General features: G+C 49.3%; 1 long non-coding RNA gene across 3 annotated transcripts; it reads right to left on the bottom strand.

The window, feature by feature from the left end:
• Positions 1 to 475: 475 nt before the first annotated feature.
• LOC147573934 (uncharacterized) lies at positions 476 to 8,749 on the bottom strand. Of its 3 annotated transcripts, XR_015245116.1 has the most exons (5): positions 2,646 to 8,749; positions 1,955 to 2,154; positions 1,290 to 1,460; positions 970 to 1,130; positions 476 to 920 (listed from the first exon to the last, which is right to left on the bottom strand). It is a non-coding gene; the product is annotated as an uncharacterized LOC147573934 (long non-coding RNA). The 3 variants fall into 3 exon arrangements; XR_015245115.1 differs by having other exon boundaries at positions 1,955 to 8,749; XR_015245117.1 differs by having other exon boundaries at positions 1,290 to 1,455; positions 1,955 to 8,749.
• Positions 8,750 to 27,701: the final 18,952 nt, after the last annotated feature.

Genomic DNA, 27,701 nt, shown 5'->3' with positions numbered 1-27,701 from the left:
GTGTAATTAACACTGTAATAAACGTACTTTTTTTTTTTAATTTTTTTTTCAACGTTTATTTATTTTTGGGACAGAGAGAGACAGAGCATGAACGGGGGAGGGGCAGAGAGAGAGGGAGACACAGAATCGGAAACAGGCTCCAGGCTCTGAGCCATCAGCCCAGAGCCTGATGCGGGGCTCGAACTCACGGACCGCGAGATCGTGACCTGGTTGAAGTCGGACGCTTAACCGACTGCGCCACCCAGGCGCCCCTGTAATAAACGTACTTTTAAGCCACTCACCCACTAGAATTCTGGAATTGACAATACCCCATGCTGGCGAGGATGTGAAGCAGCTGGTGGGGGCAAGAAATGGTACAGCTGCTTTGGAAATCGGTTCAGCAGCACCATTCGAGGCAGATAGGCACATGCCCTCTAACCTGCCAGTCTCTCTTCTGTTTACGCAGCAAAACTGAGGGCAGATGTTCACCAAAAGGTGTGTGCAAGAATGCTCAGAGCAGCTTTATTGTAACCTCAAATTAAGAACCATCCAAGCGGACAAAGGAATCCCGGAGTGTTCACATGGTAGAACACCACTCAGCCACAGAAAATGAAGGGTCCACACCAGGAAACAGATGAATCTCTGAGACATGGTTCTGAGTGTCAAGAGTCCCACACAAAAGTGTGCAGTCTATATGTTCTGTCTATCAAGTCTGGTTAGAGGCCCCTCCCCGGAGCATTTCCAGTGGGCAGAGGTAGATGGCAGCCAGCGCTGTGCCCTTGACACCCCGGGGCTTGAGTTCCCCCCCGCCACCAACATGCAGGACGTGCTGGCCTCCTTGTCCAGACAGGTGATTGTCCAAACAGGGGCAGGTGGCTTTAGCAGGGGTGGGGGGCATGTATTTTCATTTGTCCCGGTTAATAGGCCAGGTGAGTGCTTCCCTCCAGGGGAAGCTGCCAGATGCTTGCCAGGTGGCCCAATCACTTACACTCACATTGGCACTCAGCTTCCGCTGCTGGGTCCTGCCCAGTGTGCATGCCCATCCATTTTGGGGCTGAATCCCGAGGAGATGCTCCTGGCATTTCCCAAATGTATATGGTGACAGAAGATTTCACATTTCTGGTGGAGGAACCACACCAGCCTGGAAGGCCCTGCAGATAGGTGGAGATGAGTCCCCAGACACATGGGCACAGGGTTCTGATCCAGATTAGCTGGAAGTCCCATGTGCGGGCTGATCCCCACTTTAGGGAGCTCCCGGAGAAGCTGTCCTTGCAGCTGGCCCTGCCTGCATCCACCTGGCCTCATCTTACCTGCTGGAGAGGATCTGCAAGGCCATCGATGCCTCAGCAGGGTTCTGTTGGGTGGAGACTGGGCATGAATTCCTTGGATCACTTTTGTTTCCAAGACAAAGTGTGAGAAGCAGGATTTAAATGATGGGTTATTGTTGGCTTCATTGCTCACATTTTCATGTTCTTCCTTCTCTAATCCAAACAGAATCGAGATTTGAACTTATTTAGGAGATCTGAACATAGACCTTGCTTGAAATTAGAAGCCATATCTAGAACCACCCCACCCACCTAACAGCACACTCATGGAAGACAAGGGACCTGGAGGGTGTCACATCCAGATGGAAGAGAGGTGGGAAACTGCCCACCGACCCTGAGGATTGTGGAGGCCACCTGCAGGCAGGAGGGGATCTGGCCAGGCAGCTGTGTCCTGGGGTGGTCGGGGGTTGGGCTTTGGACAGTCGATCTCTCCCTGGGCTCCCACAGTTCCCCAGGTGGGCTCTGTGGCCCATGGGACTCCTGAGGCTCCCACTGAAGGGGCCGTGCAGCTGTACCTGCTTCTCTTGGGACACCTGCTCAAGTAGTGTCCATGTGACAAGCTGGACTGTGAGGGTACCCAGCAGAGAGACCACATGGGGGATAGAGACAGAGACAGAGACTGAGAGAGAGAAACAGAGACAGGGCCTGACCTGTGCACAGCAGGTTGTTCAGACGCCACATTCCAGCCTCTGCAGCCCAAGTCTTGGCCACAAGCACTGATGGGCCCTGGGCTGGATCACTGAGGAGTATGGTGGCTGCCCCTGCTGACCAGGGATGTTGCGTTGCATCTCAGAGGGCTGCTGGGGCCACTGCAAAGAGAATCATCTTGGGCTGTTGGGGGTCCAGGGCCCTGTTGGAGCAAAGGGAGCAGATCCATTGCCTGGCCCTCCACCCTCAGGACACCCTCTCAACATCTAGAAGCTTTCTGGGGAGGGCAAGGCTGGCGAGAGAGCCACAGGGATGTATGCTGCCAAGGATAGCTGAGGTTGAACCACGGAACTAGACTTTGCTAGGGTCACCTACCACTGCATCCAAAACACAGAAATGCCCAGATGGAAGCTACAGCATGTATTGTTTTGCACAATTCTGTGCTTGGTAAGTGGGTCCCTGCTGATTTCCCTGGGCCCCGGCAGGCCTAAGTGGGGTGCCTGGGGCTCCACACATGTAAGACTCAACTTCTGCCTGTTCTTCAGATTCCACGTGTAAGTGAGACCACGCAGCCTTTTCCTTGTGTGTCTGGCTTATTTCACTCAGCATAACGTCCTCCAGATCTGCCTGTTCTTTTTTACAGCTGAGCAATATTCCTTCATATATGCATCACTCACTGGATGGACACTTAACCTGTTTCCATGACGGGCCATTGTGAACAATGCTGCCATGAATGTGGGGGTGAGGAGATCTCTTCCAGACAGTGATTTCCTTTCCTTCGGGTAAATCCCCAGGAGGGGATTTATGGTCCATCAGGTGGTTCTATTTTTAACTTTTTGAGGACTCTTCATGCTGTTCTCCACAGTGACTACACCAGTTTGCATTCCCACCAAGAGGGTTCCTTCTTCTTCACATCCTCATCAATACTTGTTATTTTAAAATAATGATGATTTCAACAGTGCCCTCATTGCCTCATTGTCAGTAAAGAGCCAGGATGCTTCCAGGGAGCTGGGCAGTCTTTTGGCCTGGGAGGAAATAGCCAGAATGTCCTGAAATTCATTGAGTGTGGTGAGGCTCTCCTGGCCACCCACTTCCCCCACCACCACCCCCGAGCTGAACTGCTGGCTTATAGGAATACTTGGCAGGAAGTTAGGGACAGGGGATGGAAGGCAGACAGAAAGAGATGAGAGGCTCAGAAACAGGGAAGATGCTGGAGAGCAGGTGCTGTGTGGGGTAGGGAGGCCAGGCTGGAAACGGGTCCCTGCCACCTGTGCTGCTCTGAGCAGGCGGGTTCAAGAGGTACTGTCACCGTCCGTCGGGTGGAAGCGATGACTTCCCAGCCACCGTGAACCTTTATGGGCAGAGGGGCCGTTAGACATGTTGGTGTGTCTCAGGAGGGCTAACCCTAACCTGATCGAGGCCCTGAAACTGCAGATTCTGTGACTGTTTGTAATGATTCATGCCAACAGCCTTTTAGTGTCCATAGGTGTTTCCTCTGTCCACACTCACAGTAGCAATCCCGTGAGCATCAGGTCTGACGGTCCCAAGCACGTAAAGGGACACGGCTTCTTCCAAGTTTCACCGGCTCTTCCATTTCTCTGCTTGTTTCACAGACACCAGGAGAAGGGAGGACAGGAGCAGAGCAGGGACACCGCTGAGGGCAGAGCAGCACCTGCTTGGAGGTCCCACAGCCGCCCACAGCCGCGTGGAAGAACCATCTTGTCACTCATGCAGACCTTCCCTCCAGGGAGGGCATTACAGGACAACAAATCAGAAGTTCCATTCTTGGGCTTTCTTCTGAGGTAAACCTCCAGCAATGGAGGATCTGAATCCAGAAAGATCCTGAGGGAAACTCTCCTCTTCATGTTCCAAGTTGGATTAGAGCTTCCCTGGCTCCAGTCTTGTCGTGCAGCCTCTCAGGGTGTCAGTGGCTCAGCTGCACCTGCTGTAGGCCTAGACACCCATTCTTCCTTCCAGGGAGGTGGTGCCCCGGGGTCCTTCCCTGCCAGTGCACCGGGTCTCCCCAGGAGGGCTCGGCCTCATCTCTTCCTTGCAACTTGCAGTGTCCTGTGACAGGGGCAAGGGGGTGCAAGATCTCCAATCCAGGGTCACCAACAGACCGGGTGGGGGCACTTGATGCCGACAGAATCCAAAGGCAGAGATGTGAGTGGAAATGACACAAGAAAGTAATTCATTTCAGTGATGACACCAGGAAGACAAGAGACCAACATCTCAGAGACTATATCCCAGGAGCTGAAAATACATCCTGGCTTATGTTAGGAAAATGTTAGACAGAGGCCCCCGGCTGCATGCAGGGGAACTGAAGATGGATGGGTGCACGCAGGGGGGCAGGTGTGTGCATGAAGGGGAAAAGTGAGTACGTGCAGGGGGGCCAGTGGATGTGTTCAAGGAGGCAGGGGCAGGTGGGTGCATGCAGGGAGTGGGAGGGAGCATGTGGGGCAACAGATGGGTGGGTTCAGGGGGGCAGAGGTGCATGCAGGGACATGTGGGTGTGGAGAGAGGGGCAGTGGGGTAGGGCTGTGCATGAGAAAGGTAGGTGGGTGTATGTGGGGACCATGTGGGTGTGCACAGGGAGGTGAAAGTGGTTGGGTGCATGTAAGAGGGCAGGTGGGTGCATGCGGGGGGAGTGAAGGTGGGTGAGTGGGTGCAGGGGGGAAGATGGGTACAGGAAGGGGGCATCGGGGTGAATGGATACATGCAGGGGACACACGGGTGCATGTAGAAGGGCTGGGGGTCAGGTGGGTGCATGTATTTTGGCAGGTGGGTGCAGGCACAGGGGCTGGTGAATGTGTGAAGGGAGGCAGTGGGGCAGGTGGGTGTATGCTGGGTGGTACTGAGCACACAACTGTGCAGGGGGGCAGGGGGGCAAATATCTGTGTGCAGATGTACAGGAAGAGGGGTGGATGTGCTCAGGGGGGCAGGTGGGTGAGTGGGTACATGCAGGTGGAGTGAAGGCAGATGAGTGCGTGCAGTGGGGCAGGGGGCAGGTGGGTGTGTGTAGAGGGGCAGGTGGGTGCATGCAGGGTGCAGGTGGGTACATGCAGGGGGCCAGGTGGATGCATGCATGGGGGTGGATGCATGCAGGTGGGTGGGGTGCAGGGGGCCACGTGGTGTTCGGAGCTCAGTTCTTCCGGTACAAACCCAACTGAACGGTGCCAGCAGGAATAAAGTGCTTCCTGGAAAGAAAAGCCTCGGTGTCATGACTCCCTGTGAGAATCCTGCTACAATAAGGGTGTCGCCCTTTTAGAACAGAAGAACGACTAAATCTCAAGAAACTCTTACCAAAAGAGAAGACACACACTTAAATCCTCATAACAACCATACCCTCACTTATTATGCTTGCCTGATAACAACACTAAACTGGCCTTCCCACCACCCAAAATGTTTTGGTCTTTAGCTGAAGATAGCATTTAAGGTGAGGACTGGGCCACATCGGGGAGTTACTCCGTTTTCCTGGGTATCTGCCATATACAGGACATATGCAAGTTAACTTCTGTTTGTTTTTCTCCTGTTAGTCTATTCAGCAATAAAAGTAAATGAACCATCACCCCATACAAAGACATGGATGAACCTTACCTGTATCCTTCTAAGTGAAAGACTCCTGTCTGAAAAGGCTACATACTATGTGATCCCATTCATAGGGGATTCTAGCAAAGGCAAAACTAGAGATGATAAAAGGATCAGGTGGTAGGGGTTTGAAGTATTCCATGGTATTTGAGTGATTTATACCTGCCACTATGCATTTGTCAAAACCCAAGCATTTTTACATCCAAAAGAGTAAATCATAATCCTCTAAAATAAAGTTATTTAGGATGTGGGAGTGTCACAGGATGGTGTAGGGGCCAAGGGTAGGTCACCCCAAATGTGCCACTTTGGCATATTGATTACATTTTTTTTTAATTTTCAAATTTATTCATATTTGAGAGAGAATGAGCAGAGGAGAGGCAGAGAGAAAGGAAGACACAGAATCTGAAGCAGGCTCCAGGCTCTGAACTGTCAGCACAGAGCCTGACATAAGCCTTGAACTCGGGAATGGCGAGAAGTCAGACACTTAACCGATAACCTTGCTGGATAGAGTACTCTTGGTTGCAGGGTAGTGGGGGGGCGGGGGGCGGGGGGCGGGGGACCTTCAGCATCTTCAATACATCATGCCACTCCCTTCTGGCCTGCAAAGTTTCTGCTGAAAAATCAGCTGATAGCCTTATTGATTTCCCTTGCAGATAACTGTTTTCTTTTCTCTTGCTGCCTTTAGAATTCTCTCTTTATCATTTTTTGCCATTTTAATACTATGTGTTTTGGTGTGGACCTCCTTGGGTTGATTTTGTTGGAGGCCCTCTGTATGTCTTGGATCTGGATTTCTGTTTCCTTCCCCAGATTCAGGAAGTTTTCATCTATTATTTCTTCAAATATATTTTCTGCCCTCTTTTATCTCTTCCTCTGGGATCCCTATAATGTGAATGTTATGATGCTTGATGGTGTCACTGAGTTCCCTTAATCCATTTTCATTCTTCATTATTCTTTTTTCTCTCTCCTGTTCAGCTTGATTACTTTCCACTACTCTGCCCTCCAGGTTGCTGATCCATTCTTCTGCTTCCTCTAGTCTACTATTATTCCCTCTAGTATACTTTTAATTTCAGTTATTGAGCTCTTCATCTCTGATTGGTTCTTTTTTTCTATCTCTTTGTTGAGGGTCTCATTGAGGTCCTCTACTCTCTTCTCCAGTCCAGTATCTTTATGGCCATTCCTTTTTTTTGTTAATGTTTATTTTTGAGAGAGAGAGAGAGAGAGAGACAGCGTGAGCAGGGGAGGGACAGTGAGAGAGAGGGAGACACAGAATCCGAAGTAGGCTCCTGGCTCTGAGCTATCACCACAGAGCCCGATGCAGGGCTCAAACCCACGAACTGCAAGATCATGACCTGAGCCAAAGTCGGACGCTCAACCAACTGAGCCACCCAGGCGTCCATCTTTATGAGCATTACTTTAATTTCTCTATTGGGCATATTACTTATCTCCATTTCACCTAGCTCTCCTGCTGGGATTTTGTCCTGTTCTTTTATTTGAGACATATTCCTCTGTCCCCTCATTTTTACTAACTCTCTGTGTCTGTTTCTATGTGTTAGGAAAGTTAGGCATGTGCCCTGCTCTTAAAAGTATTGGCCTTATGAAGAAGAGGTCCTGTGGGGCCCTGCAGTGCAATTATCCCTGTTCACCAGAACCTGGTGCTTCAGGGGTATCTATGTGTTGCATGTGTCCTACTGTTGTGGCTGAGCCACTTTTTCCTTCGGTCTGGTCATCTGCAAGGGCTCCCTTTGCCTGTTGTGGGCAGGGTTTGGTCTCTGTGTTGTTAGTGAGCCAGTCTGGAGCCACCTTAGGCTAGGCTTGAGTCAGACCAGGCACTTGCTAGAGCTGCAGTAGCACAAAACTGCAGGGCATGCTATCTGTCCTGTTCCCTGAGAAGGGGACATTGCCTACTGTCAGGTCGGATGTCTGCCCCCAGCCCACTGCTGGGGCTGCAATCTGACTAGTCTGTGTGGTTATCTTCCCCTCTCCCCAGTTCAGAAGTCACTTTGGAGTGGTGCTGGCTCCTGTCGGGGCCATTTGCACACTGCCAGGCTTGTGGCACTGCTTTGAATGGACTCCTGATGAGGGCAGGTCCACAGTAGAACATGGGGGTGGGGTGCACAGTGTTAGCAAGGTCTATGCCTGTCTGCTGGAGACACTTTTGAAAATTCCTGCCATCAGGCTGGAGGGGACAGGTCTGCATGGAGGTGGGGTGCACAGTGCCAGCAAAGTCCACACAGTGCTGCTGCGGGAGGGGACCTGCAGCTATCCGGGAAAACTGCCTAGGCTGAGATAGAGGGGGTGGATCCACAGAAGAGCATAGGGGATAGGGCACACTGTTGACAAGCTAGGTGGAGAGGGTTCATGCTATGCTGGTTCCCTCAGGTGTCCGTGTATCTAGGCTGGGGGGCAAGGGAAGGAAATGGTGCTTGACAGTTCTTTTGTTGTTGAAGTCTCCCAAAGATCTCGGCCCCTCCAGCATATCTCTGTGATTGGTAAGCAAACCTCCCTCCCTAATAAACTAGGCATTTTTCAAACTGCTGTTTCTATGCTGTATCTCAGTGGAACTGTTTGTTGTGCTAAGGGCAAGTACTCAGTTTCCTCTCACCCTCCACCTTTCCTAGAGCCAAAACCACTGTTTTTTAAAGTCTCAGATGTTAAGCCCAACTCATTGTAAGAACTCACGAAATTAGGACCCTCTGGTTTCCAAAGCCAAATGTTATGGGAATTCAACTCTCCTGTGTGGGTTCCCCAAGCCTAGGGTGCCTATTGTGAGGGTCAGTTTCTCTCCCTTCTCTGTGCCTGCCCACAGTGTCCCTTCCTCCCGCAGACAGTCTCACAGGTCAGTTTGGCTCCCAACCACATCTCCCCCCTCTTACCCTCTTCAGTGTGGCCTCTTCTCTACACTTAGCTGTGGAGAGCCTGTTCTGCCAGTATTTGGATCATTTTCTGGGTTATTTACACTGATGTGGGTGTTAGCTGTTGCATCCATGGGATGAGGTGAGCTTAGAATCCTCCTACTCCACCATCTTCCCCAGAAGTTGAGCTATTGTCATTTTTATAAAGGACTTTTAAAAGTGTACCTACAGGAGCATCTGGGTGGCTCAGTCGGTTAAGCATCCGACTCTTGATTTCAGCTTCGGTCATGATTTCACAGTTCGTGACATCGAGCCCTGCTTCAGGCTCTGGTCTGACAGCGTGGTACCTGCTTGGGATTCTCTCTCTCCATCCTTCTCTGCCCCTCCCCCTGCTCTCACTCTCTCTCGAAATAAACTTTAAACAAAAATAAAAACAAAAGTGTACATATAAGTAATTTGTGGTCTGCTACTTTAATTTTTTTAATATTTATTTGAGAGAGAGAGAGAGCATGAGCAGGGGAAGGGCAGGGAGAGAGGGAGACACAGAATCCAAAGCAGGCTCCAGGCTCTGAGCTGTCAGCACAGAGCCCAATGCGGGGCATGAATCCACAGACCACGAGATCATGAGCCAAAGTCGGATGCTTTACCAACTGAGCCACCCAAGCGTCCCTGTGGTCTGTGGTCTGTTACTTTAACCTAACATAAAAGTGGGCATCTAATTAGGCCACATTATTTTCAACATTTCTATGAAATAGAATGTTGGGGCGCCTGGGTGGCGCAGTCGGTTAAGCGTCCGACTTTAGCCAGGTCACGATCTCGCGGTCCGTGAGTTTGAGCCCCGCGTCAGGCTCTGGGCTGATGGCTCAGAGCCTAGAGCCTGTTTCCGATTCTGTGTCTCCCTCTCTCTCTGCCCCTCCCCCGTTCATGCTCTGTCTCTCTCTGTCCCAAAAATAAATAAACGTTGAAAAAAAATAAAAAAAAAAAAGAAATAGAATGTTACAACCATCGGACATTTGGGTTATTTCTGGGTTTTCTCTGTGAAATGAAGTACTTTAAAGCAACATCTGTGCAGCCAGTCTGCTTTTGTTCGTACTTTATCAGTGATATAACCTTTGGCAATTACATCAATATCATCATCTATAGGAGGGAGATAATGGTGTGACCTACCTCTGAAGGTAGTGGTGTGAATTAATTACACATTATGTGCTAGAAAATGTGTCTAGCCCATAGAAAGCATTTAACTAATATAAACTATTCTAAGTGTGGATTTTAATAACATAATAATGAACACCAGCAGGCATTAAGTTCTGATTTATTACCCCAATCTCATGATTGCCATATTAATTCCCAGCACAGTACTCAAGAGACTTTTTAATGGTTTGTATCTCCCAGACTGGAGGCTTCACAAAGAGGACACTTAGGGTAAGAACTCATCCTTACTCAGCAAGAACTATCTCCCAGATATCTAGGTGAATGAGGCCTGAGAGTGTCAGGGTGAGGGGGGGCGGGGGGGCGGTGCAGAAGGCAAACAAGGATAGAGATCTGGGTCAAGTGACAAATACCTCTTGGATATTAGTGACAGACAGAAAGGCTGCCAGCATTCAGAGTCACTCCTGTGTAGATAAGACTACCATACCTATAGGAAAGAGATTTCTGACATGGGATGCCCAGCCAGCTCAGGGAAGAAATTTTGGGAATACAGTAAATGTGGCAACAAATGAAGTGCCTGCTCAGCCCCCACCACCCCCCCCCCTTTTTTTTTTTTTTTTTTTTTTTTTGGACACTGCAGAACTCAAAATGGAAAGAAACCATGTATATGCAGTAAACATGGAAAAGCCTTTAGCCAGGGAACCATTCTCCTTTTGAAACATGACATAATTCATGCTCAAAAAGATCCTAATAAATGTGGGAAAGTCCCTCATCAGAAAACATTCTTTATTCAAGAACATAGTTGGTACCAGAAGGAAGTTTTTCTAATGCAATGAATGTGGGAAATTTCTCTCTTCACAATGTCTTCTCCTGTACACATTTTCAACTCTCACTGCCTCACGCACCCTCTTGCAGGAAGCCTTCTGTGGTAGATGCCTTTCCATGCCTCCTGAATACCTGCACTCCCTCAAACATTGATGTTTCCCTGCATTCCTCTAGGCAAGGATGCCTGCTGATTCATGGCATGGTCCAAGAGCCCAACATGAGCAGCTGAAAGAAGGGTTGGGCAGGCACCTACGCACTTGCCTCCAGATCTGGCTGAAGATGGACATCCTCACTTTGATGGACTTTATGGGAACTTCCTCTATCTTCAGGCCCTCCTCCGAGGCCCACACTACCTTCCTATAGGCTCACAAGTTCCACAGAGTTCTCTCTTCTGGCTGGATATCTGAAGGAAAGAAGAAAGGAGACTGGGGGAGTGGGAGCTCATAGCAAAAGCCAAGTCCAGGGATCCCTGGAGCCAAGATCTGCTCACCCTTTCCATGAGCCACCTGCCCTATTCATTGTACCTCTAGCCATCTGAGTCTCCTCCCGGAAAGCCATGCTCCATCTCTAGCTGGATGCCACATTCCAGGGACAGGCTCCTCCTCACTGAAGCTAGGAGTTGAGCCTCTCCTCCCTGTCCCAACACCATATTCATCCCTTGCCTGGTCCTATTACCCATGTGTCTCCTCCCAGATACTGGCTATGGCCACTCTTCTCCTGTCCCTCCTAGCTCTAACCCACAGATATGTCCTGATGAAACAAACTCTAGACAGAACCTAATATACACAGTCAAATAAAAACAGTTCTTTATTGAACACAGTTACGCTGAAGTCAACCAACCCCTGACCACAGATAAAGCCCATTTGGTGATCAGTACAACAATGCAAAGAAAGAAAGGCAGAGGCTCAGGTTCCAGGTTCCTCATGTCAGAAGTTTCTGATTCACAGAGAGGAGGGCTGCAGAGAACTTCATCAGCATCTGGTCATTAATTACAGCAGAAACTGAGATGACACTTGGAGGAACAGAGGAAACTGGGAGGCTCTGCAGGGACATTTGTTGGTCCCACACTTGACTTTTACATACGCACTGCCTGTGTCCCTTCCTGCCAGTGACAGACAGGACCCTTGAGAGTTCCCTCAGGGACCATTCCTCAGGTGAGACCTCCTTGATGGAAACCGAAGCCTCTGAAAACATCGTGAACTGTCTCCTCATGAAAAACTGCCCAATCGTTCCCAGTTTGTTGCCTAATCAATAAAACTGCCCATCTTTGATGGAAAGGATCACACACAGGATGTTTCTGAGCTCAGCCTTCCCTGTCTAAATCCAGGACGGAAATTCTGCCAGTGTCGCCAATACCAGGACCAGAAAGTGCTTTGACAGAGTCCAACTTCACTTTCTTAAATGGGAGTGACAGAGTCTTGAGGGAAGCAACAAGGCTCTCCTGGACGCCTGAGTCTCCACATTCCCAAAACCCAGAGTCTTTGCCACAGACACGTACACATGTGTCATGCAGGATTCATGTACATGGGCTTCCCCACAGCCCAGAGGGCATACACCACTCTTGGCACCTCCAGCAAGGGGACAGTGAGGCCACCGTGTTCATTCTCAGACCTCTGAGTATCTATTCTTACACTCTGCAGCAGCTCCTCCAGATCCTCTTCTGTCTCCAGCCTGCCGAGTGCTCCACTGGACAGTGAGGACACTGATAGATCTACTTTGATGTCACAAACAAATATCACCTCATAAGGTGAGCTCCAGATGCTCCAGTTAAACAATCTGTTCTTTGGGCCACCTGGTGGCTTAGTCAGTGGAACATGCGACTCTTGATCTCAGGGTTGTGGGTCCGAGCCACACATTGGGTATACACATTACTTAAAATAAAATCTTTAAAAATGAAAAATAAAACAAAACAACAAAAAACATTCTGTTCTTCATTACTTGGACAAAGTGCAGCCCCAGGATCCAAGTGCTGGTCCCCTCTGTGTGAACCAGGCACAAGCATGCTCTCCATGTGTCGGTGGCCCTTCTCTAGGCTGCCTGGGCTCTGGCTCAGATGGTGCTTTCTGGTCATAATTGTTAAGCCACTCCATGTGCCTTTAAATACACCATTCACCTCATTTGCAAAGTATCTTCCATTCCCAGACTGGAGAACAGCAGGGGCCCCATAGATGCAGAAGATGTCTGGCAGACATCTGGCCACATCCGCAGCACTACTGCTGGTCAGAGGCCTCAACTGGACAAATTTGGTTGTGTGTCCCTGGTAGACCATGATGAATTTGAATTGTCCGTTGGCCTGCGACTGCATGTCAATAAGGTCCACCTGGCACTGGCTCCTGGTCTCCACAAACATCAGTCTTCAACATACCTTTCTTCAGAGGATGCAACTCCTGCTGACAGGATTTGCATATAGCTTCAAGTATAGGAGTATGGCTTCCCGTGTCACATTCTTGTATCTCTTTAGCTCTGCCAGCATCCTAGGCTTCCCTCCATGCCCAATGCTAACATGGGCCTCATGTAGCACATCATACATGTTCTTGTTTTTAATACGGTAGCAAAAGCTCATGTTGCCTCTGACAGGGGGATAACTGGCATTTCCTCGTTCCCAATGCAGAGAACAAATCACTTCAGGCAGCGGAGCAAGAGGGTAGACTTCCTCTTTTGTAGTTTGGTATGTTTCACTTGTTCAATGATCTCACTGTACTTGTCACTTGTGAAATACATGGAATTATCCTCTCTCTTTTTAGACAGCAAAAGGTCAAAACAATGATAACACTGTTTGGCATCACACCCAAGATCCTCCCTGGATGCAGTTGGGAGCTGTGATAACAGTGGGGAGCAATACCAGGTGGAAAGTAATGCAGGCACAGTTTACCAAAAACGCTCAGCCAGGTCTCCCTGCCGGGGCAGTTGGGCACTCACTGACCAGCAGGCTTGGACTCCTAAATGGAAATGGGCCACATGCCCCACACCCCATGGCAAACTAACAGCAAGTGACTCTTCCCTTATCTGATTAACATATCCAAAAATGGTGTTTAAAATCAATCTTTCATCTGACTCTGATTGTTGTTGTTGTTGTTGTTGTTGTTCATCTGACTCTGATTCTACATTGAGTGGTGCAGACACCCAAATGGGAGTAGCTGACCGGCAACCCTGGGATCTCAAGATACACCCACAGCAGCCACTCCCAGGAGAAGCCAGAGCTCTGGGTGTCCAGGATGGCCCAAGTTTTGGGATAGAAGAATTTCCTGCTCAGGTGTGATAGGTCCAGCCAGCAGGTAGTACTCATTTCATGTATGTAATATGAGCTGGAGTCTGGACATATGCCCGCCAGGTGTGCACAGGTGTGTACAGGAGGCAGATGGGAGATGTGTGGGCATCTAGGCTTGACAGCAAAACCTTCAGGCCAAATTTAAACAATAACCAGTCCTCTAGAGCAGCCCTCCATCTCCCGACTCCTGTGGAAAGAAGGTAGTCTCGAGTAAAGACCTTCTGCAGCAGGAACCCATAGCTGGAGACAGACCACTCACCTGAGGGCCTGTATGTCCAGCAATAAGGCCAACCCACTCCCCAAAATCCGCATCCTTACCCAAACAGGTCACATCCCCAAAGGTCACCTTCTGCAGAGCAATGGGTGGCCCCCAGCATTCCCTTGTGGGATCCACAGCCTTTTCTCCAAATGCCACCACTGTCTGGAATGAGCCGTGTCCACAGGGAGAAGAAAGTCAAAAGGGCATGGCAGGTATCAAATGGAAACCGGTAAAGAGAGGAGTGCAAGGCAGAGAGACCAGGGGAGGAGACAAGAAGAAAGGAAGAATTAGCATCCAGTTCTGGCCAAGGGACACCTGCAGCCATGAGGATGCCCCTTGCTGGGGGCTTGGAGATCTGGTGAGTATTCTACCTCTCTAGCTCACCCACCAGTCTCTCCTCTCTCTCCCCAACCAATCAGATGGGGCACAGCATCATTTCAGAGAACAGGACAGGGTGACAATTAGCATCCAATTGCTAATCAGTTCCTCGTTGGACAGGTCTGCCCCAGGGCTCTAAAGCAACTCAACCACAGCTGCCTCTGCCACCTCTCTGAAACCTGCAACATGTGTCAGTGCCAGGATGTCCTGCTGGATCTGTAGTAGAGTTTCCACATGCAGCCTGCTGGCCTCCCGCTTGACGCACTGAGGCCACAGCTTTCTCCACCCCCTACTCAGCGTCGCTGGTGGGACCTCCTCCCAGGACTCAGAGATGTTGTAGACACCATCAAGGATGCTGTGTACTTGCCGGAAGTCAAAGACCACAGACTGCTGGTCCCTGCCTCCCACCCTCAACGCCAACAGGCAGAAGACCCTCCATAAGCAGCAGGCCTTGAAGGTGGCAACAATGCCCTGGTTCCTGGGCTGGATGAGGGCTGTCGTGTTCTTGGGCAAGTACTCCACACACACATGGTCGGAGAGGTTGTCCAGGTTCCCAGGATGGCCAGGGACACTGTCCAAGACAAGCAGTGATGGGCACAGAACCTCTCCACAACTGGGCAGAAGAAGTGCACAAACCACTCCTGGAAGATGCTCATGGTCACCCAGGCTTTCTTGTGTGAACGCCACACCACAGGCAGGTTGGGCTTGGAGAAGCCCTTGAGGGTGTGAGAGTTCTCTGAGGGATACACCAGCAGCAACTTCAATGAGATCGCCAGCCGCACTGCCACTGAGTAGCAGCGTCAGGATATCTCAGGCAGCTTTGCACCCAGGGGCTGATTTCTCCTCCAGGGAAAGGAACGTCCTGTCAGGCAGTCGCTTCCAGAAAAGCCCAGTCTCATCCACGTTGAACACCTACCATGGTGTGTAGCCACCCTCCTGGATCACTCTCTGAAGCAGGGCAGGGTACCTGCACACAGCTGCAGCAGTTGTGCCCATGGCCTCGCAGCCCCCAGCCTCACCACCCACCCCAAGGCATGCAGGCTTTGGCATGCCTTAAAACACGCGAACCACCCACAACTGCCCCGAAGGTCTCCAATTGGGCACCCGCGCCCTGCTCCCACTTGAGGTCCTCGAACAGGCTGCAAGCCTTCTCCTGGACAAGCATGATGTTGATGGGCACATTGAGCTCATTCTGGTCATTGATCCACACGCTTAGCTTCCACTCCATATTCTCCATCACCAGGCTGCAGCTGTGCGTCAATTTGGTGGCCGCCTGCAGTGTGGCCACCTGGGAACTGGCTCGGATCTTCTCCTTGTTGTCACGAATGGTAGCCATGGTGGAGGTGGAGAGCCCCAGCGCATTCCTGATTCTGCTGAGCTTCTCTCCGGCTTCAAAGAGCCACAACACCTCAAGCTTATCCTGCAGGTTGATAGCCTTGTGGTCCCACTTGGTGCATGGGCACTGGCTTGTGCTGGGTGGCCTCTTCAAAGAGATCTTCAGCCCAGAAATGGTAGAGGAGGCTCTGTCTGCATCACTCTCTCCAGACACAGCTAAAGAATAAGTGTGTTCCCACCCTGTGACTGCTGATTTCAGTGCCACTGCCACCCTGGCCCTGACCCTCTGTAAAATGGGAAGAAAATTTTACTAGTGGGGAGTGCAGACAAGTTTGGATAAAACCTGCTAAAGGCCATTGATAAATCTCTTTCATTTGGCCACAGAGCAATGGATGAACTCTGGTCCCATAGACTAAATTAACTTACCCTCAGTAATGGAGCAAGCTTCTGAAAACCCATTACCACTTTACAACAATGCCTCCCAATGGGCACACTGTTCCAAATCACCCACTTCAACCCACCTCCTGAAGGATCCAGTGTGATACAATACATAACACACTGATGTCAGACCAAACACAGAAATCAGAAAGTAATGGGGGAGAGGTGGGGGGGGGGCGCTCAGCACATTGTAGCAGGGTACAAAAATTTACAACAACTGTACATAAAACTGAACTCTGAGCTTCCAGGCATCCAAGGAGGAAAACAAAAACCTGTCCTGCTAGAATAAACACATTTCATGGCTCTGAGCTTGCAGAGACCGTGAACAACGTAATTAAGGATATCAAAATGCATGGTTTTTGTTCTGTTGTTGTTTTGTTTTGCTAGAGGGAATAGCTAACCTTTGAACAACAAACAGGTTTGGGGCACCAACCCCCCTCCAAGCAGTTGAAAATCCACTTATAACTTCTGACTCCCCAAAAACTTGATCACTAATTAACTACTGTTGACTGGAAGTTTTACCAACAGCATAAGCAGTCAATTAACACATATTTTGTGTATTTATTAGACACTGTATTCTTACAATAAAGCTAGAAAAAAATGTTATTAAAAACACAAAGAAAATACATTTACTGAGGTATACTCTATATATAAAATAAAACCCACGTATAAGTGGACTCAGGCAGTTCAAGCCCATTCTATTTAAGGGTCAACTATACATGGGCATGGTAAAATGACCCAGACAGGCTACTGTGGAATCAGGCAAGGGGCCTAGAGGCAGTAGGGAAACTCATTTCCCTAGTAGCCTTCCACAACAAGGCCGACCAGTTTCTTTCAGGAACAGCATCTCTGACAGTTGAGCTTTGCACTACTGACTTGTGACTGGAGTTTCACAGTGAAGCATCCTGGCTATTCCCAAGAGCTACCAGCATGTCAGTGACTCACAGAAAGTCTGTTGAGCCCAGCTTGGGTACATGTGGACAGGGCAACTGTAGGAGTTGTCAGGTTTTGCAGTCTCTCAGGAAGCTCCAGGAATGACAGTCAGGGGTGGGGAGGGCCAGGGTGTGGCCCACTCACCTGGCAGGAGACCCTGGGCATGCTCCTTGGCTGATCTGCTCTCCTTCCCATGTGGGCTCAGTCCATGTCTGTGAGCAACACCCTCTCTCCTCCTGGAGAAGCCCCTGGGTTACCGCTAGGACCACAAACACACAAGTACCCTGTGACACAGAAGCAAGCTTTGGTCCCTATCTCATGGGGCAGAGCCATCCCTGGGGAGACTGTACAATGCCCAAGGACCAGAAGGTCCCTCCACTTCAAGGCAAGCCTGACCAAGGAATGGAAGGTCAGCTATTTGTCACAAAACACCTCAGCTCCCTTTCCTGCCCAAAAGAGACAACCATGCAGGGCTACCATGAGGACTGAAGGTGAAACAGCCCTCCACAGTGCTCAGCACCAAAGCAGGGGATCCAAGGACATCCATGTGCTGAAAAGCCATAAGGGCAGAGGAGGCAAAGAGGAGTGGCAGCTAGGACAGGTGTGGGTGTCCTGGGGTGGGCAAGATAAATGACTCCTAAAAAGCCACTAAAAGGAAAGGGTCAAGCTGCTTCTGACACTGGAAGGGTCCCCAATGGGAGATGGAGTGAAAAAGCAGGTGCAGAGCATTAATGGGGCTTTCTTTAGAAGTGTCTATATACCTACACACACACACACACACACACACACACACACACACACACACACACGTGTGTGTGTGTGTGTATGCTGCATATGTGTATTTAAAACAAGGGAGGAAGGACACACAAAGGTTAACAGTGGCCATCTCCAAAGAGGCAGATCAGGTGTGAGGCTTGACCTTTATATATTTTGTTAAGATTTGAATTACTTTAGGGGCACCTGGGTGGCGCAGTCGGTTAAGCGTCCGACTTCAGCCAGGTCACGATCTCGCGGTCCGTGAGTTCGAGCCCCGCATCAGGCTCTGGGCTGATGGCTCGGAGCCTGGAGCCTGTTTCCGATTCTGTGTCTCCCTCTCTCTCTGCCCCTCCCCCGTTCATGCTCTGTCTCTCTCTGTCCCAAAAATAAATAAAAACGTTGAAAAAAAAAAAAAGATTTGAATTACTTTATAATGCATATATGTTACATTGTTAGATTTAAAACATAATGGGAGGATAAACTGATAACGATCAGCGTATTGCCTTCTATCTCTTTGCAACAAAAACCATGACTAAATTAATAAGAGAAAACTCACTTTGGGGAAGTCAGGCAAAGACAAGTGGTGGACAGTGAAATGGAGAGGAGAAGCCTGCTAGGGTGGGGACCCAAGAGAAGCAAAGCCAAGATCAAAGCCAACCTAGGAGGCACAGCCAAAGCACCCCAGACACAGGAGAAGAATCTCAACCCCCATTACAGGCCAATGCAGTCAGTCCTGCCCAAAGATATGTCCTCTGGACCTACCAAATGCTGTTTTAAACCGGAAACTGGTGGAGCACATGGCTGGCTCAGTGGGAGGAGCATGCAACTCTTGATCTCAGGGTGGTGAGTTCGAGCCCCATGTGGGGGGTAGAGATAACTTGAAAATAAAATATTAAAACAAAAATTTTTTAATAAAAAATAAATTATGTGGGAATGCAAGCTGGTGTGGCCACTCCGGAAAACAGTATGGAAGTTCCTCAAAAAACTAAAAATAGAACTACCCTATGACCCAGCAATTGCACTACTAGGCATTTATCTACGGGATACAGGTGTGCTGTTTCGAAGGGACACATGCACCCCCATGTTTATAGCAGCACTATCAATAATAGTCAAAGTATGGAAAGAGTCCAAATGTCCATCGATGGATGGATGAATGGATAAAGAAGATGTGGTGTATGTATGTATATATATGTATATATGTATATATATGTACATATGTATATATATGTATATATGTGTGTGTGTATATATATATATATATACACACACACATATACACACACAATGAAGTATTACTCAGCAATCAAAAAGAATGAAATCTTGCCATTTGCAACTACGTGGATGGAACTGGAGGGTATTATGCTAAGTGAAATTAGTCAGAGAAAGACAAAAATCACATGACTTCACTCATATGAGGACTTTAAGAGGCAAAACAGATGAACATAAGGGCAGGGAAACAAAAATAATATAAAAACAGGGAGGGGGACAAAACAAAAGAGACTTATAAATATGGAGAACAAACTGAGGGTTACAGGAGGGATTCTGGGAGGGAGGATGGGCTAAATTGGTAAGGAGCACTAAGGAATCTACTCCTGAAATCATTGTTGCACTATATGCTAACTAATTTGGATGTAAATTTTAAAAAATAAAAAAATAAAATAAAATAAATAAAAAATAAATTATGAACTGGCGCCAACAATAAAAACCTAGATTCGGGCTTTCCTGATGGCAATGTTTAGCCATACCCAAAAGCAGCAGAGACCAGGCAACCCCATCTGGTCCCAGACTTACTCCTGTGTCTTTGGGTTTGAGCACTGGGGACCTGAGACTTCAAGACAAGCACCTACTCCACTATTCAGACAGTATAAGCCTGGGGAGACTCCACACTGACAACCAGAAGCTGAAAGAGGCTGCAGGGCAGGCTCCAGGGCCAAACCTGGGGGTGAGGGGAGGTGGGGGGAGGCTGAGCACAGCTGCTGAAGTGACCCTCCATGGTCTGGGGTAAGGGAAGGTTGTGGGGGTGGGGAGTGGTCACCAAGATGTGGCATCTTTGACTTTGGAAGACTCACAGCTTCACAGCTCACCTGAGCTCCATCTGTGAAGAGTTTGGCTGACTCTGCCAGGTCTCCAGACCACTGGTCCTCGGGATGAGACTGGGCCAGCACTGAGGGGAGAGGAAAGTGTTAGTGCCCTCAGCCCCACCCTAAGGACACAGAGGTCAGGCACCCAGGCAGTTAACATGTACCCAGATGCTGGCCCAGGACTCTGAGCTGAATGAGAACAAGGACTGCCATCCAAATCACACAGAACACCCTGCCCTGGCCAACATGCACCTCCTCCTTTGGTCCACATACACATACATACCTTAAGAGTACATCCAAGGCCCCTGAAACCCAAATCACTGAAACACCAAGGAAACAGTCATGAGAGCCTTCCTTTGGCTGCAGCCAGATGTTCAGGAAAGGGTTGACTCAGCAAGCCTGGGTTGTCCAAACCTTGCACATTCCAAAAGTCTGGCCCTTGACCTGCTCCTGAAAGGTAACCTCTTAAGCCCTTGGAATATTCTGTCTCTTAAAGGTATCTCTGTTTACCTAAGGACTTAGGCCAAACCAGATAGTTCATGCTAACAATGTGACTTACAGTGGTGACCCTGGTCCACATTGTACCAACCTGACCTCTGGGAGGAGTTGAGACTGAGTAACTATGGTTAGTATACTCCATACCTATGTAACTGAACCCTCAATAAAAACCCTGGATGCCACAACTCAGGTAAGCATCCCTGGCTGCTACACTGTCACATATCATTGCTGTGAGAATTAAGCATTGTCCACATGACTACCCTGGGAAAGGTCATGTGGAAACTTATGCCCACTATCTCCCAGACTATGCACCTTTTTCCATTGCTGAGTTTAATATGTATCTTTTCGCTATAATAAACTATAATCACGAGTATAACAGCCTTGTTGAATTCTGAGACTCCTTCCAGCATATCATTAAGACTAAAAGTGGTCTTGGGGACCCACACACATACCTTGACATTGACAGCCAAGGAAATAGTTTGAGACATTTGGCTTCTGGAATCCCTGACAGCATCACAACAATCATCTCCAAGGCCACCCACAGAAAGCAAGGGCCAGCCCCTCTACCCTCTCTCACGTGGGGGCATTGGAGGGGCCAGCAATAGGCCGAGACCAGGTAAGGGCATGGAGCAAAGGCAGGAGTCTTCATGTAAATGTGAACTATGGCAAACTTGAAACTGTGTTATTTCAAGGATGAATGGATGTAACCATGCACATCCCACAAGATCCACATGAGTACCAGGCCTGAGTCCATTTAGTGACCTACTAGTAGGCTGCTATTCCAACATCCACAATGTTATGATGCAAAATCTTTCTTCTTTTTAAGTTTTTTTTCTTAGTAATCTCTACACCCAATGTGGGGCTCAAACTCATGACCCCAAGATCAAGAGTCACATGCTCTTCTGACTGAGCCAGCCAGGTGCCCTGCAAAATCTCTTTTTATAGTGTGTAATCACCTAAGCATCTATTCAGTGAGAAGCTTGGAACTGGAACTAAGAGACCTCTAACGAGGAGGCAAACAGTCAGGAGACAGCCCGCCTCAAAACACCAGCAACAGGCTTAGAAAAGAGCACAGTACCACAAGCAAACACCCCACAAAAACTACAGACACATTCATCCAAAATGTCTTGCCTGCACCTCACGTTCATGCCTAGGTGAAAACCTGCATTATCAAGGTTTTCCTTAACAGTAAGTGAATCCAGTTTGCAGCCTTTCCAGCATGTACAGAACTAGCTTCATCATGTCCCCTTCAAAGAGCCCAGCACCACCCAGCACTGGCCCTCTTTTCAGTTTCCAATTGTCTCAATTCCAATCTCTTCCCTTTGTTCCTACATCTGTAGGAGGGTACTATTCCCTGCAGTCCCTACAGCCATGACACCTTATTTTTTCTATACTTTTCTCTTCCTTCAATACCTAGGTTAAATTATTTGCATTAAAATCCTCTCTGTTAAAACGAGTGCTATGTTAGCATTCCTCAAAAGGTCAAACAGCCTCACCAGTCATTCCACCCCCAGGTATATAACCAAGAAAACATTTGTCCACATAAAAACACATAGACATACATTCACAGCATCATTATACATAATAGCCAAAAGGCACAAACATCCCAAATGTCCATTAATAGATAAATGAATAAACAAAATGTGATATACTCATAGTAGATATTATTTAACCATAAAAATGAGACAATTACATGCCACAACATAAATGTACACTGAAAACATTACACTCAATGAATGAGGCAAGTCATAAAAAGCTACATATCATATGATTCCCTTTAATGAAATGTCCAGAATAAGCAAATCCATAGAGACACAAATATTAGTGTTTGCCAAGGCATTAGGAGTAAAATGGGGAGTGACTCCTCATGGGCACAGTTTCTCTGAGATGTTTAAATTATGGTATGAGGCAATGGTAATGGTTATATAATCTCGCAAATATACTAAACCCAGGGACTGTATACTTTTTTTGTATGCAAATTGTAACTTAGTAAACCTGTTTTTGTTTTTCATCACTAGGTTTTCTACTTCTTGATATGGAGGATCAAGAAGACAAAAGACACTGCATAGGTATCTGTGAGCAAATGAGTGAACAAATGCCAGGATGAATGATGGCATCCTATCCAACCATCTCTCCAGCCGGTTTCATGATTATCCCCTCCCCACAGGCATACAGACACATGTTGCCCAAAGTGAAGATGTCACATGGCATGAACTGCAAAGCCATCCCTGGCGAGGCCAATCTCTGTTCACCTCCTCGTGCCCCACCCCCTCCAGAGAAAACAGGATACCCTAATTATGACTGGTGGTCTCACCATCCAACTCTCTAAACAGACCAAGTTCCAATAGGGCAGAAACCTTGCTTGTTTCCTTCCTTGATTGACTTAGATGCCTGGAACATGGCATGCATCCAGTGACATTTTGAGTAAGGAAAGAAGGAAGAGAAAGGAGGCCTGGTGCACCCTGAGAGGGTGAAATGTCATACCAATGTCAAGCTCACATCTCTGGGAGGCTCACAGGCTACAAAATGCTCCAAACATGTTGCAGCTTTTGAGTCTTCTTCCCAGTGATAAGAACACTGGGTCAGGGTGGTAGGTTGTGTCCCCTTCTGCATTCCCCAGCCCCTGGGCCTCCCAACCAGGCCCCTGAGCCCCTGTGGCTCACCAGTTTCCTGCATCATCTGAGCAAGGCTCTCCACCAGCACCGCAGCCTCCTCAGCACTCTCAGGGCACTGGGACTCCACCCAGACCTGGGTGTCAGGTGGCAACACACCCAAGAACTGCTCCAGCACTAACAGCTCCATCATTTGCTCCTTGGAGTGTGACTCAGGCCTCATTCACCAGCAGCAAAGGTCTCATAGCCTGGCCAGGGCCTCTCAGGGCCCTGCTGCCTCTTCATAGCAGAAGCTGCAGAAGCACTGTCAGGGGTCCCTACAAAGCCTGGACAGCAGGGTGGAGGGCTGAGGGTTAGAGAGAGGTTCAGGATCCCATGAGGTGGCCTCATCATCCTCCCTCTTGATGACCACAAGCTCTTCTTGACTGAGGGGTGCTGGGTCTACTGCCATGGCAAGACCTTGGGAAGCTGGTCTCACCTGCACTCACTCAGGCCACACACTGTCTTCCTGGGACAAATGCCCACCCAATCAGGGCCACAGACCATGCACGCCCTTCCAGCCACCCATACCCTCAAGGTCACTTCCTGTTGCAGAAACTGTCCCTAAGTCTGGCTAGCTGGCAACCTGGTAGGGGATATCTCCAGCCTGAACTTCCCCATCTGTGCCTTCAAGAGAACACCTGGCACTGGGAATCTGGTCAAGAGAAGAGTGAACCCACCCCTGCAGGGGGAGTTTACAGTAGCTCATATCAGGCTAGGTAAAGGTACAAGAGTTGTTCCTGGAGATAGAGGGCATGGATATGCCATATCTCAGTGAACTGAGAGAACTCCACCAACAGCCAAGCAGAAGTGCTGGTGGGAACTAGCAGAGGGTCTATGCCCAGGGAGGGTCAGAGCAAGTGAAGGATACAATCTTCCAGACACTAGGAAGAGTGATGTAGGGTGATGGGGGCACATAGGGCAAGCTAAGGGCAAAATACAGGCTGGCATACTGCCCCCTGCCCCCAGGTGGAATATGTGTAATATTCCTGGGCTGGGGACACTCCTGGGTGCCCAAGAACAAAGGAAAGGGGCTTAAGTGCTTGCCATGGTGATGTGGGAAACTAAGGCAAATGAAAAATTAAATTCCCTTACTGCCTGTAGCCCATTGACAGGTCCTTGAGACTGGCAGAGTGACCTCCCTCTAGGAGTTCAGCTACCTCAAGGATGACACTTTGCTGGGAGCAAAAGAGAACCTTGGCTTCACATTATCCCAACCTCAAGGATCCTATAAGTCAACTTCCTTTATTTCAACTGCTTCAAGATATATGCTGGCAATCATACTCCAAGCTTATGGTTCCCCGATATGCATCTAAAGAGTCTCGTCACTGAGGCTTTATTAAACGCTGATAAATGGTGTTTCCCTAGCAACAGCTAGCCCCTCAAGGTCCTGGAAACCTTGTTTCCAAAATTCCTTAAAGACATACTCTATCCCTGACCCCCTCCCAACCTGAGGGTATATAATGAGTTACCAGTCACAACCTCAGTGTAGCTCTTCCTGCCCACAGGTCCTGTCCCCATGCTTTAATAAAATCATCTTTTTGCACCAGAGACATCCTCAAGAATCCTTTCTTGGTCATTGGCTCTGACCCCACGAACCACCCCCCCCCCCCCCGCCATCACCCCAAAACTTCATCATAGAGAACAGACTGGAAAAGAAAGATGGAAACTAAAAACAATTGCAGGGCAGCCAGCATGGGTCAGGTGCAGGGATAGCAACAGCTGACACCTACGTTGGGAGGCCTTCCTTTCCCCCATGGCAGATTCCTACAGAGCCCGAGAGGCTCAGCTCATACCAATTAGCCAAGATCAACAAATGTCAAGTAGAGATGTCCACTCTACAATGTTCAACAAGAAACTAATCTGTGGTGGTCCTCACACAATGTGATCCCACTAATGTTAACATACTTTAAAGCAACAAAATTTTGAGGTGTATGTGTGTATGCATGTATGCAGAAGCTACTGTTATATAATAAATGTTCAGAAACAGGTCCTGAAAAACAAACTCCCAGCAAGCAAATCTGGGGAAAGTAACTGGAGGAGGAGTCCACTTTTTCTTTCATAAATCTCTACACACCGTCTCAATTTTTTTGGCAATGACCATTTGTTACCATTGCAACTTTAACACATAATTTCAGTGCCAGCACATGTTGTTATATGGGTTGGTCAGGGTTCCCAGACTGGGGAACCTCCATCCTCCTCCTCCACCACCACCACCACCACCACCACCCCGCCCCCCCGCACACCCACCTAACCACCAGGTGCCCAGAGGCAGTGGCTAGAGAACATTCTGGCCAGCAGGATCAGCACAGGCAAGGGCCATGTGGCCAGGGCGATCCTACACAGAGTTTGGCAGTATAAGGGTCTGGACTTCAATCGCCATGTGCGGGGAGCACCCCTCCCCATCACTCTCACAGATGAAAGCACAAGTAGTGGGAGCAAAAAGGAACTCAGGTCTGGACTGAGGAAATCCAGAGACTCCCCAGAGGAAGTGAGAAGTTTTGAGGGTGCAGGTTGGGTGTGAATCTAAAAAGGAAGCACCCAAGGGAAGCCCAGAAAATTGGCTCGTGTAGGATAACAGCGCCAAAAGGCTGATGGAACCGCGAAGGGTGGCGAGAGCTGACCTCAGCCCGGAACCACTTCCGGGCCAGGACCCTCACACACAAGACTCTAGGGCCAAGGGGCCCCTGAGCCGCCTCTCCCGGAGGACTAGCTGGGCTCCCAGGGAAACGGGTGGTGCTTCTCTGCACCACCTCCCCTGCTGTCCTCCACCGGCTGCGCACCCTACCTCAGGCCTTTCCGACACTCCTGGCCGGATTGCACCAGGACTCACCGCCCCAAGCAGCCACACGGACCAGTCCCACCGCGCTTGAACAATGACCAACCACCCTGGGGACAAGAACCGGGAGCTTCCGGGCCCTCTACTGACTGCTTCCGGCGCCTTGTATCCCCCCAACACTCCCCAACTCTACTCGACAACCCACGCAAGCAGGCCAAGAGGTGAGGGACACGGGTGTGTTGCTCCTGCAGGTCTATGGCAACGGCCCGCTGCCGGAGTTGAAAGGCGTAGGAGGCCGCCTCTGTCGGCTAGGTTCTCTAGGAAACGTAGTCCCCAACGCGTCAGAGATCCAACCTGTAGAGTTGCAGACAGTGCATTTCACAGGAGACACGGGGCTTCCATGTGGCACCACCAGGGCCCCCCGGAAATGTTCAGGGACCTGCTAAAGGTTGCTAGTTGAACGAATCCAGGGCTCTCCACTCATTTGTTGAGGGCCAGGCGCTGTCCCTGGCTCTGAACAAACGAGCCCTGGAGCCAGACGGGCACACGCATGCCTAGTCTCCGCTATGCAATGTCTGCAAGATCTCCAGTGGCTGCTCATGCAACTACATCTTCCACCCACTGGGCTTTGGCCTCAACGACTCCTGCCTGGTCACCTGCCTCCTTCAGCTGCTGCACCGCATTCAGCCTCCGTTGAGGATATTCCTTCCTCCCATTCCTTAGGCCCTTACAAACCACCCTACCACACTGGGCTGTGTCTGTCAAGCCCTTCTGTAACGTGGCATTTTGAAATGATGGGTTTCCTGATTGTCAACGAGGTCCCTGAAGATGAAGACTGAGACACCACTTCCCCAGAAAGCCTACCCTATCATGTCCATGTCCCCAGCTTGGTGGGGTCCCTCCTGAGTGACCTGTCATAGCCTTGTCACATAGAATGTAACAACCTCCGGACTGGCAGCTCCTGAAGTCAGTCTCACTCACCCTGGAATCCACACCTAGCACATTATAAGTGCTCATACATTGTGCAACCAATCCAGTCTGCCACCAGAATCCTAAGAAAAGCTTCCCTTCTCCTTCTCATCCCCCTTACCATTCTCCCCAGGAAAGCAAGCAAGGGACCTCATCTCACCTTTCTTCCAGTAAGGCTGATCCTTCAAGCCACTGGTCCCAACCCATGTGATGAGTTCACAGCAAGCCCAATAATGCAATGTTAGCTGAGACAGAGGTAGCAAGAATCCTTTCTCCCATCTTTATTTCTTGGCACGCGTGTGCGTGCGCATGTATGCAGACATATGCAGATACCTGTGTTGAAAGGAGTCCAGGAGCCCAGACATCCCTGTCCCACCACCTGTGGCTCATCCAGCTAGAGCACAAGAACACCTTCCCTTGCTGACTGACTGTGGTTTGCTGGCCCAAGCGGTGTTTCGGCAATCAGATGGACACCCCATGATGCCTGTGATTACAGTTTGGGGGGACAGGAAAACAAACTGGAATGAAGGGAGACAACAAGACTGTCAGGAGGTGGGGCAGTGTCCATCAGAATTAGAGCTTTGGGTCTAACATCTGAGAGGCTAGGCTATAACCAGTGCACTGGGAGCTAACTCTGAGGTGACCACTGAGCTCTTAGGAGTGGATGGTATTTTCCAAAGAGCACCAGAACCAGGAGACTGTCAGAATCACAAAAAGCTCAGGGGCGCCTGGGTGGCGCAGTCGGTTAAGCGTCCGACTTCAGCCAGGTCACGATCTCGCGGTCCGTGAGTTCGAGCCCCGCGTCGGGCTCTGGGCTGATGGCTTGGAGCCTGGAGCCTGTTTCCGATTCTGTGTCTCCCTCTCTCTCTGCCCCTCCCCTGTTCATGCTCTGTCTCTCTCTGTCCCAAAATAAATTAAAAAAAAAACGTTGAGAAAAAGAAAAAAAAAAATTTAAAAAAAAAAAAAAAAAAAGCTCAGAGGCTGGAGGGA

This window comes from Puma concolor, chromosome E2 (genome assembly GCF_028749965.1).
Source record: "Puma concolor isolate L17-30 chromosome E2, mPumCon1.1.hap2, whole genome shotgun sequence".
Taxonomy (NCBI): Eukaryota; Metazoa; Chordata; class Mammalia; order Carnivora; family Felidae; genus Puma; species Puma concolor.
This window is presented reverse-complemented; position numbering and strand designations above follow the sequence as displayed.